The sequence below is a fragment of the Cricetulus griseus genome, chromosome 5, assembly GCF_003668045.3.
Source record: "Cricetulus griseus strain 17A/GY chromosome 5, alternate assembly CriGri-PICRH-1.0, whole genome shotgun sequence".
NCBI classification, from domain to species: Eukaryota; Metazoa; Chordata; class Mammalia; order Rodentia; family Cricetidae; genus Cricetulus; species Cricetulus griseus.
The window spans coordinates 121,423,980-121,436,308 of record NC_048598.1 but is presented as its reverse complement, the minus strand read 5'-3'; the positions used below and the strand labels follow the sequence as shown (position 1 = coordinate 121,436,308).

At 41.3% G+C, this 12,329-nt stretch overlaps 1 protein-coding gene across 4 annotated transcripts in view; it reads left to right on the top strand.

Moving 5' to 3' along the window:
- The window catches only part of Sipa1l1 (signal induced proliferation associated 1 like 1), a 291,536-nt gene that overhangs the window by 117,127 nt on the left and 162,080 nt on the right, over positions 1-12,329 (top strand). The window lies entirely within an intron of this gene.

Below are 12,329 nucleotides of genomic sequence, written 5' to 3'. Positions count from 1 at the left end.
GACATTTCAGGACCCCTCAGCTGCAGGATGGCTCTGTCTTCCCAGCTGCCTCCTTGCCTTGTGGAGGACACCAGTTGCAAAGAGAAGGCTTTGTCTGCTGTATATAAAACCAATGTTGTTTAAGCTTTGCTCAAGCAACTTAAATTGCTTAAGAGCCTGGCAGGACATACTTCACCAGTTAATAATTTAAATGAAGGTCAAATTTAGAACCCAACTTACATTAGTTTAAAAATAGCCATTGCCTTTGGAAAGCTGATATGACATATTGGGGGCCTGTAGATCTAATAGACTGTTCAATTTACATAGGTCTGTATTAGACTGAAAGACAGTAAGCACTTGAGATGGTATGAACCTGCACAGAAGCCATGCAGCTTAGGACTTGGGACCTGGGACCCAATATCTGGCATGTACATTGCTTTTAAAAAATTCATTAGAGAATAGAATCTGATTTCTACATAGTAATTTTATTGGATATTTTTTAGATGGATAAAGTATTAGAGAACATAGGGAAATACTGAAGGTTAATTTTACGTTGATTTTACATGCCTCATCCGTGCCAGTGAATAATGTACAGATGATTCTCTCAGGCCCTGTTTGTTACATGTCCATGTGCCTAACATATAATGTAGTCTATACAGGTTGGGCTGAAACTGCTTTGCAGTTATCAGATAAATAAACATTCCTTGCTCTTGCATTGCTGTATTTGAATTATTTCCTTAAATTTTATGTGGAATTGAGAAAAATAAAGGGCAAGCTTAAAGCAAATATTTGAATTTATTTTACTTGAGGGGAAAAAATCTACAACTTGAAGTCAGTATTTTTTCTATAGACTTAAAAATGTAAAGACACTGGGCTGGGGATCTGTTTCAGTGATTAACAGCACTGGCTGCTCTTCCAGAGGACCCAGGTTCAATTCTAAGCATCCACATGGAGGCTGACAACCATCTGTAACTCAACTTCCAGGGGGTCTGTAACACTCTTCTGGCCTTCATGGGTACCAGGCATGTATTTGTGCACAGACATACATGTGCTGTGTCCAAATTCTGAATCCCCAAATCACCAAGAGGCCCATGTCGATGCAAAAGCAATGAATCTTTTATTGCTGTTGTTTAACGAGCTAACCCCATTAGCTTGGGCCTTTCATCCACCCACCGAGGCGGATGGCTGGGAAAAACGCTGAGAAGCCACGGCGTAGAGATCTTATAGGGCAGCATAACGGGAGTGTGTCTAGGGGTACGCACAGGCTCAGGATTGGTGTGCCTTCAGGCTTGGAGGGTTTGCCCTGTGTTGATTGGTCAACTGGTTGTTGTGGCCCATAGGCCCTCCCAGGGTGGTTGCTATGCTCTGTGCGTCATTGCTGTGCACTTGTCCGTAAAGCACACCCAGAGCAGTAAAGCATAGCACCACCAGCTAACCTCTGATTGGTTCCTTGCCACGAGGCAGGCATCTGACCTCCTAGTGACCAAGGAAAGGTCAGGCAAGCACGTGTTAGACTGTCATGGCTGCCAAAACGGGGAGCTGGTCCCTTCACATGCAGCAAAACACTTACACACATAAAGCAAAATGGGGAAAAAAAAAGTCAAGACACAGTTTTAGAATTTATGTGTGTTTGGTATGTGCATGTGGATGCAGGTACCATGGAGTCAGAGGAGTTCCTGGAGCTCCAGTTACAGTAGAAGCCTGTTGGGAATGGAATTTGGGTCCACTACAAGAGCAGTGCTAAGCCGTCTCTGCAGTGTGTCCCGCCTCCCCCCCCCCCCCCCATGCTTTTTTTTGGTTTTTGGTTTTTGGTTTTTCAAGACAGGGTTTCTCTGTGGCTTTGGAGGCTGTCCTGGAACTAGCTCTTGTAGACCAGGCTGGTCTTGAACTCACAGAGATCCACCTGCCTCTGCCTCCCAAGAGCTGGGATTAAAGGTGTGTGCCACCACCACCTGGCCCCATGCTTGTTTTTAATATAGGAAAACTTATATTAGTTTCTGGATACCGTTTTTTTCTTGTAGTCATAATGACTGCCATCACTGACACTTGTTGAGTAGTTCCTTTGAGGTTGATACTTTTTAATGATGCTTGTGTTGACATTATATCTTTTTGATATTTTCAGCAACAATAAATCATGTATTATTTTGCAACCCTACACTGCATCTATAATGTTATTTTCTTTACATAAAACAAGTGTCTTTTGAAAAGAAAAATATAGGGAGGTTTTAAGTGCATTTTTATTTGTAAGAGGAAATATTGTTCATGTTGTTAGAGTAATTGGTGTGTTTATAACATAGGCTGCTATGAGTATTTTTGATTACATAACTTATCCTTAGGATAACTTTAAGATCATCATATTGAACTAACTACAATTTACTTGTCAGAAACAATGGTGTGTCTTTGGTTTTCTTCTAATTGGTTGTGTATCTATTTAGACACTAAGAACTTGTTTGCAATAACCGTTTTTCATTCATAGTATAAATGCCAAATCTGTAAAAAGGAGTTTCCTTAAAAAGGTAGCCTTCAGCATTGGCTACCCAATAATAATTTATGCATCTTACAGAGAACATTTTTAGTTAGTGGTTCAATAGGAATGGAGGTGTTTATTGCTAACTTGTTATTTTCATTATCTCAATTTTTTTGTAGGTTACTTACTGCTAGCATTAAATCCCTCTTTTATGCCTAAGAATGTCCCTTTGAGCGGGTAGAACATCCATGCTTAAAAACTAAAAGAAACTAAATCCACTTACTGGTTATTTCTGACTGATTGGGAAGGAGGTATCAACTGCTAATTGGTTCTTGGCAGTCCCTTTGTCAGTCTTGATTTTGTTCTCCAGTGACACCTGCATTGCTGACTGTGCCTCTTGAACGCTGAACTGTCTTTGGGAGCTCTCTGACATTTGAGTGGCACTTGGAAGTAACCCTCTTTAGCTTTCGATTGGTTTGGCCTTTTCCTTGAGCCCTCCTGTGTATCAGGTGCCTTCCTAAGCTCTGGGAACATAGTATTTCCCGAAACGATCTTCACAGAATGCGTGGGTTAGTAGAAGGTATGAAACAAATGGTACCGCCATGTGAAAGTTTCTACACATAACAGGAAGCAGTGAGGACGTGTTTTCCTTGGTAGTGTTGGAGCCACCTGATGACAGTTGATTGTCAGCCACGCTAGGGCTGGCTCCAAGGCCTCACACATGGTGGGCATGTGCTCTTTGCTGAGCTGTATCCTTAGCTCCTGATGGTTATCAAAAACCAAATGAACAAATAAGAAGCAGGATGAGAGGGAGCCTTGTGGACCATGTTTCCAGAAAATTGTACGTGAAAGGAATTTTGAGTGATAAGCATTTGCTTGGCACTCCCTGTCACTGAATATGCGTTTGCTCGATTGTCCTGCAGGCTTTTGGATCCTGTCAATAATTTGAGATTTGATATCAGATGTAAAGAGGAGCCTTGAATGACTTTAAGTAAGAACATAAAACCAAGTGACAGGAAGATTAATGACAGCCCTTACTGATGTTTGCTCTGAGACATGAAGGAATTCACACCGCCTCACACCCTCCACCAACCCCCAACTGTAGCTTTTTCATTTACTATTTCAGAGCCCTTCCCTAACTAGAGCTTAGTTGGGAGGAGGCCTAGCACTATTGTCTTACTCTCCATTGCATGCCCTTAACCTTGAACAGCACTTAATGTGGAGAGAGACCCGGGTTCTATCCCTACCCTGAGGAGAAGAAGAAAGGACTGACAATGTTGAGGAAAGTCCTCTGGTGTTTGCTGCTGACCTGTATCTGCCAGTATATTCTTGTTTAAACTTTTCCAAGAGTGAGAAACCAACAGAGCCAGCATAGGCGCAGCCTCTCACCATTGACAACACAGCCACCATACTCAGGGCTGAAGTGCAAAGAAGTAGTGTGTTAGCTTAGATTTTCCTGCTAGAAGCCTGATAGCATGGCTACAAAAAGGATTTGGCAAAGGGAACAAGTGTGGATCCCTTGAAGTTTCAAGGGAGGTGAGGCAGGAGAGAATGTGTTAACATAATGTTGGTTTTATTAGTTCAGAAGTTTTAAGTTTCAGTATAGCTATGTTTTCCCAGCAGTATAAAAGATCATCTTGGTGATTTATGAGGGGGAAATGAGGGAGTTGTTTGCAGGCCACATTCTCAAGTGTGTTTCTCTTAATTACCATCTATCGTAGGGAGTGCTTGACAGAGCTGTTGAGCTGTGTGGCCATTGTTGAGATTGGCGCGCCTTATCCTTGGATGCTGATGGTGCTCATACAATCCCCAAGTATAAATTATTTCTTTTCTGTAGACTTTGCAAACTCTGTCAGGACCTTCTAGCATCATCTTCTTAATTGTCTAGAAATTCTGGAGGCTACTGAGGAACCATACATAGTGTTGGCCTTGTGACCTGGAGCTGGGTCATTGCTGAGCTGTGCTGTTTCACTGCTTGTGGCTCTTGAGTTTCAAAACTGGTTATTTGTGCTGTGAGTGGGTCCAGGACAGGCTTCGTAGTACACAAGGAAGGCTTTCGCTGCACTCACTTCTTTTGCTCCTTAGGGAGCATGTCATTTTCACACATGGGTTTTGTTTGTGCTGTTGAATTTCTCCTGTTCCCTTCCAAGGTGCACACCTTCCACACTTGTTTCTTTGGCCATTTTCCGAAATGTTTCCTTGGGGAAATGCTGTCCTTGATCTAGTGCTGTGTTCCTTTGTTGCTTTCTGCGGCTCTGCAGGACTAGTAAAATGATTGTGTTGTCTGTTAAGGTGACCAAGGACATGGGTTTACATCGCCTACTCCTGAAAATGGGCTTTGACAGGGTGTCACAGTGAAAGTAGCCCTTACTAGAAAACAGCTTAAGATGGACACTTGGATTATTGCTTTTTACAGGACAGTGTAGCAAAAGTTATACACATTCTCCAAGCAAAACTGGTGATGGAATGTCTTAAGAATTGTATCCAAACTGATTAGGATATAGTTACAATGTATATGTATGTACTTGGAAAATGTGGCCAGATGTTTAAAGGGAAATACTGTTAATTCAGCAAATGTTTTCTTTAGTGTATTTATGCAGCTTCTTGTTAGTTACTCTCTAAGTTAAAGGACTTTGTACTCTAGATAACTGGTAGTATTGACTGAAGAAAGGCCGTGTTTAATATTTACTGTATGTCAGGCACACAGACACTTATTGAAACAGGCGTCTTCTGATTTGGTGGCTCTCAAAGCATGGGCCATCTAGGAAGCAGACCTCTACCTGCAGGCAGCTGTCAAATGCTCCTCTCCAATTTGAAGTTCGTAAAGTTTTACTTTGCTTTTTGCCATCCTGTGCTAACTGGTCCAGTGTTGACTCACTGTGCCTTGTACTGGCAGTAGCCATTGTCTAGTTCTCGGTGTTAGGAAGTTTTCAGTCCTTTACCATTGACTTTGCTGTTGTAGATTTTTATAGCATTTCTCTTCATCAGATTGAGGATGTTCCCTTTGATTGCTGTTGGTGAGAGTTTGTTTTAATTGAGAATGTGTATCTTCACACATCTGTGTATGGTTGTGTATGTGTGTGGGTGTGTGTGTAGACAGGCAATGTTGGGTGTCTTCCTGGATGTTCTCCTGGATGTTCTCCATCTTAATTTTTGAGAAAGGGTCACCCAGTGAGTCTGGAACTCGCTGTTTGGCAGTAACACACACATGGCACCACAGCTAGCTTCTGTGTGGGTGCCGGGGATCTGAACTCAGGTTCTTGTGCTCCTACAGCAAGCACTTCACATGGAAGCTTATCCTAAAAGGAGAGGAGGGTTGTGTGCGTGCCTACCCCCCAGGGGTGTGTGTGTGTGTGTGTGTGTGTGTGTGTGTGTGTGTGTGTGTGTGTGTGTGTGTGTGTGTGTGTATGCACGCGTGCACATACTGTATTATATCTTTGTCTTACTTTGGTATTGGGTGAAATTGAATTCATAGGGTGACTTGGGGTATGTTTTCTAAAAGTTTGTGAAGTATTGGATTGTTTCTTTTTTAACTGTGTAATAGAATTCTTTGATGACGCCATTTGGGTCTGGGAATTTCCTGTGTAGAAAGATGTTTAATTACTAATTCAGTTTCTCTTTATAGATCTATTAATTTTCTCTTCTTGAAGCAGTGATGATTCCTTCTTTATACCTTTCTCTTCGGGTTTGATTTCATTCCACTTGCCTCATTTGGTGGCCTGCATGTGACTTGTCTCTCCCCCCCCCCCCCCATCTCCTAGGTAAGGTGGAAAGTAATCTAACCCTGGTGTTGAGAGGCAGGGCCTTTGGGATCTGATTAGGGTTAGAAAAGGCTATTGTGAAGCCGGTTTACAGGTTTACAGGCGAGGGAGGGAGAGACAGGGCATATCACAGGAACCTCCACAACCACACCATGTCAGCTCCACCAGCCTCAGGCACTGCCTTGCTCACCCCGCCTTCCATTCTGTGTGCCAAGTGATGGAAGAGGGTCCTTCCTGCAAGGTCTCAGATCCCGGTCAACGTCAATGTTCTTCTTCCCTTACTTGGTGACTGGCCGGGGTTCTGCTTTGCTTTGTTGTAATTTTTCCTCTTTTCTTGGTATGTTTAAGTAGTAAAAATTTGTCGATTTAACTGATTTTTTTTTTTTTTCCAAAACAGAACAGTTTTTGGTGTTAATGTTTCTCTATTGTTACTGGTTAGTTTATTAAATAAGATGAGTTCTTTCTTTTGTTCTGTTTAAAATTCTGGAGCTAGAATTAGCTATATCATGTGATTTTGAAATATAGCTTATTGTTATTATGTCCAAATTTAATTTTTCTTTTGATTGTTTTTTGACCAATACGTTTAGAAATTTATGTTTAATTTCTTCTTTTGGTATAGAACTGGAAATTTCCTACCAGCCCAGTACTTTGGAGATTATCCAGACTTGCCCTGTGACATTGCAGATGTCCTCTCCTAGCCTTGATCTGTGTGTCCTATAGCTGTCAGATCAGAATGGCTGAGTGTTTGGACGCAGCCCCCTGCATTTTATTTAATGTTTGGTCTGATGGTTGTATCAGTTACTTAAAGTGGATACTGAGGTCTTGAGCTGTAGGTCAGTTGTCTCTCTCCTTTCAGATGGTCTGCTTTTGAGCTCTGTTACATCCATGCCTATAGTTGTGACATCTCCCTGGTGAACCGACCCTGCCTTCATCATGCCTTTCCTCTTTGTTGTCTAGTAGTTTTGTTCTTTTTTTTCCCTTAGAATCTGTTTTGTCTAACAATAGTGTAGTAGTCAATACTCTGTGCCCACTGTTATTCTGTCTGTCTCTGTCTCTCATACAGTGCTGCTTGTGATACTCATGGCCTGGTACCTGCTGGGCCCTAATGTGTTCTTGAGTTTAGATACTCCAGCTGCCATCTTTGAAAGGCTGTTTAATGCCAGCTGTGGTAGGAATGTTACATCATAGTCACATATATGTATGTATGTATTTCGGAGCTTTATTTATGTGAAGAGTGCTGGTATGTTCAAGTGAAAAGGGAATGCTTTGGCATTACAGTACAATTTTAAGCTGGCAGACAGTCCTCACTTGTGCATGAGTTAAGAGTTCCCCTGTCTGAAATCCTCATTCATGCTCTTTCATAGCCAGAGGCAATTCCTGGTCTGTACTTCTGGCTTCTTTTCTTTCGATATTGTTATTTAATATAATGATTTAGGATGTCATAAATGAGGTCATCTAGTGTATAATGCCTTATTCCTTTCTTCCTCTTAACTTGCCTTTGAGATTCATCCAAGTGATTGTGTGTATCGATATCTCTTGCTTCTTTTTATTGCTGCCAATTGGGTATGTACAGTTTGTATAGTCACCTCTGAAGGACACCTGGGTTAGTTCCAGTTTTGGGTGCTTATGCCATAAACATTCAGGCAAGGCTTTTTTTTTTTTTTTTTTTTTTTTAACTTACTTTCACAGTTCTGGGGCTGAACCCAAGGGTCTTATCCAGTCTAGGCAAGTGCTCCTTCTCTGAGCTCATCAGCCACCCACAGCCCTCTTCGCTTTTGTTTCTCTAAGGAGATGTGCAGGTGTGTGATTTTGAGTTCTGTGCTACAGAAAACTGTCAAGCTGTTCTCAGGAGTGGTCATGCCACATGGTTCATGTGCCCCCACCATGTTTGAGAGCTCCCCACTGGTCATGCCTCATGTGCCTTGTGCTCTGTGCCCCCGCCGTGTTTCTTTAAGAGTTCCTCTTGCCTTTGTTGAAAACCATCCTAGTAGGTACAGAACAGTGCCACCCCATGGATTTAATTTACATTTCTCAATGGCTTCTGATTCTCAATGTCTTTCATGTACTTTTTTCGTCATTCTTTTGTCTTTGGTGAAGCTTCCTTTAAGTTTAAGGTTTTCTGTGAACAGTTTCTGAGAAAAAATATTTGAAGTTCCTGGGATGCAGTTTCTTGAGAGCAGAAGTCACTGTTACTGTTGTGTGGGTTTGAGATGGCAGGGCAGCTGGTAGCTTGGGGCTGCAACCGGCCCCTCTCCAGGGTCATATTTTATGCTGTAATCATGAAGTGTTTGAGACTCAGTGAGATGCCCTGAAGAACAGCCCAAGTGATTGGGTCTCTGAAACTCTGAGACCCTTGCTGTGTTTCCTCGACCAGACCCTGCTGCCCACCCCAGGCTGTGGGGCTTAGTTGCACCAAACGTTGTCTCAAGGACAAGTAAATGCAGCAAGACTGTACGGCCACTGGTGCCTTTGAGAAGCATGTGGGTGCTGTCAACTCTGGCGGCAGGACTTTTGTCTTGGGGAATTTGTCTACCCACTCTTAGGCTTTGTCACAACTTTTCTCCGCTGTGCTGTGGGAATAGATGCTGTCAGTTGGAGCTTTCCTGGTTAGTTATGGCGAATGCAAACAGAGGCTGTTGTTTCCCCTATTTAACTATGGCTTTTCATTCACTGTAAGGTCTTACACTGATTTCCCATGATGTGATACAGGCAGTTTTGTTGAAAACCCTCTTATGACCTGGGTGTGGTAACACACACCTTTACTCCCAGCACTTGGGAGGCAGAGGCAGAGGCAGGTGGATCTCTGTGAGTTTAGGGGCAACCTGGCCTACATAGTGAGAGCTTGTTTTAAACAAAGAAATAAAAGCCTTTTGAACAATGGAATACTTTCAAACTCTATTTAGAGTTTTCAGTGGAGAGGGCCATATGAATTGGGCCTATATGAATTATTAGCATTAATATAAAATATTATATGATACCAAAAATACTCTTTGTGACAACAAGGAGTATATTTGGTGTCATTGTAACATAAAAATAATGAAATCATGGGGAGCCAGTTCTCTCATTTGCTATGTACATCATTTGACATAATTAGTATAAATGAAGCTTGTTTAGTGGCTCAGTGGACAGGAAGGGACATGGTTTCTCTGTAAGTCCTGGTCAGGGCTTATCACACCACTCATGTATGCACAGTACTGGCTGCTGGGTATGCTGTCAGGCAGAGCTTGTTTACAAGTAACTTCGTCATAACATGGCAGTTAATTGTGCAATACAAGATCTTAAGCTGTTGGCCTGTTTCTCAATGTTTTGCTCTCATTTCAGCATGTGAACTAGGCCTGCAAGCCTTTCAGTGGTAATAGAAGGTTATTGGTCCCCATTACATTGTCATTAGCCTAACTTTCATTAGGAGATCTTAGGACCATAATTTGGTTTGTTTTTTTTGGGGGGGGGTTGTCCTTTTTTTGACGTTTACTTGAATTCCTGAATTTCTTCATAATGAAAGAGCAAAAGCTAGTTTTGAGGAATTTTGTTTAAAATGAGAAAAAACAAAAGTGTCACTGGCTGTAGTTACAGCGTGAGATGTGCCCGCCTGACTGACACTAGGGATTTGCTGCTTCTTTTCTTCATGCTAGGACAATTCCCAGGATTAAAAAAAATGTTTATTTATGTCTATGTTCGTGTGTACATGTATATATGGCGAGCGCGCGCGCGTGTGTGTGTGTGTGTGTGTAAAAAAAAAAAAACAAAAACAAAAAAACAAAACAAACAAACAAAAAAACCCACAAAACAAAACAGCAACAAAACAAGTTATCTGTGCCTTATTTGCTTTTAATTAAAATATTCATATAGCTGTCATAGGTATAATAGCCTTATCATGCTTGAAACCCTGGGTTTAGTTCATAGCATAAATAAACAAACTAAAAATTGCAAACCACATTGCATAGACTTGTTTAGGGTGGTTTGCTCCCTGTTGTGAGCATGCTGCTTGTCAGTGAATTAGTCTAAGGAACCTGTGCCTTTTGGTGCTGAAGATGGAAACCAACACCCAACAGTTCACATGCTGGACTGTACTTTACCACTGAACCATTTCATACTCCAGCTGTAATGTTCTTGTTTTACATAGGCGCTAGTATTTGAATTTCATTGAGATTAGTTATATGAAGTTAGTAAATTGAATGGCATTAAGATTAAGAAGCTCTTCATTAAAAAAGGTAAGAGAACAAAATTGCAAACTATAGGAGGAAAAGATATCTGCCTGACTCATAGCCGTAATTTATAAAGAATGTGAAAGAATAATGCTCCTATAACTTGCAGTGAGAAGTACAAGACTTGAATAAGCAGGTCACAGAAAGAGGCTTATTTGGCTAAGTCCAGAAACTTCTAAAGATGTACTTGGAGTCATTTATTAGGGAAGTACAAATTAGAGGCAAATTAGAAGTACAAATTATAGTCTTAGGATAGCAAGTGAGACAGGCTAGCAAATGAGACAGGCCAGTCACCCAGGTGTGGGGCAGGTGAGACAGGCCAGTCACCCAGGTGTGGGGCAGGTGAGACAGGCCAATCACCCAGGTGTGGGGCAGGTGAGACAGGCCAGTCACCCAGGTGTGGGGCAGGTGAGACAGGCCACTTATGCAGGTGTGGGACAGGTGAGACAGGCCACTCACCCAGGTGTGAAGCTTTCGAACTTAACCATGCATGTTGTTCCTTGAAGTTAAACTTGGCCCAACCTTTGTAGTTCTACTCCCAGGGGTACAGATCCAAAAGCAAGCCACACAGGTGTGCTCCAGGAGAATGCCCCATTTCATAGCAGCATTTGCATGTTCAAACTAGAAAGAAATAAACTGTTCCTCAGTAGTAGGGGGAATTATACTTTGTTGAGTTGGTTATGACTTCATGCAAATGTTGTTCTTTTTTCTCTTGCTGTACCTGACCAGTTCAGAAACGGTGGAAGCAGTCTGTGTGCTGACAGTCTTGGTGGCCATCACCAGGACCTGCCAGGTGCCAGCAGAGCTTGTTTGTTAATTGAGTGGCAGTTACATGGTGGGTCACATTGGTGAAAAGTCTTAAAACAGATGCACTTAGCAGTTGTAGGCTTTTACATGCAATTTTAACTTTATATAATATAGTCATTTTGAAAAGTCTGCTAATCCTGTTTCCCTGAAATGGGTCACATCACATCCTGGAACACTAACAAGCCACTGCAGTTTTTCAGTCTTGGCTCTAACTGGTATTCAGAACCTTCCTACCTTCAGGGATTGATGCATGCATTTGACTGTTTTGGTTTTATTCTTTCAAAGGCCTTGGTGAACTTTGAATATTTTAAAAGACCAGAAAAAAATTATTGGCAACTAAGCTGGGAATAAGCTACCATGGTTTTATAAAATACAAAAGTCTGTTGGTATTCAAAAAATGTTTTTGAAGAACCAAAATAAAGCACCAAAAAGATATTATTAGTAAACTAGTCATTCCAGAGAAAATATTTTTCTCCTGGGCTAGTACAAATCTAACTAGAGTTAGTATATTTCATTAGTAATAGGCGTTTGCTGTGCTCATGTCTTCATGAGACACACGACCCCCTACCCGCCACTTAATATGTCTTTCACATAGCATGGTTCTGCGGGCTGTAGTGTTCTTGAGGGCAGAGACTGTTCATTTCTCCTAACATTTTCCATTGCTTACATTAAATAGCCAGAAAATGTTGATTTTTTCCCCTACTGCTTATAGAAGACATCAATGGTTAAATACACATCAGAAAATTTAACTTTTATTGCATACTTTTTTCTCATGTAGGACAAAGTTGTAATTTATTATAGGATGATCGTGAAATTTTTAGCTATCATGCCTCTGGCTTCCTTTCTCTATCCGTAATATGTCAGTGTGATGAACTTAGTCTAATTTTAGCATTGGATGATGTAAAGAATCTTAATTATAAAGAGGAGATCCAGAATTAATACATCTGATAGGCTAGTTGATTTTATCCTAAGAACAGTGTGTGCAAAAATAAATTATAAAGCTATATAGCTAGAAGGTTTTCTAACAATTGTTTAATTTGGCTTTGATGTTGAACCCATGTGCTTATATTGAGAATTACTAAGTTTTATTAAAAAGTTATTTTACTGATT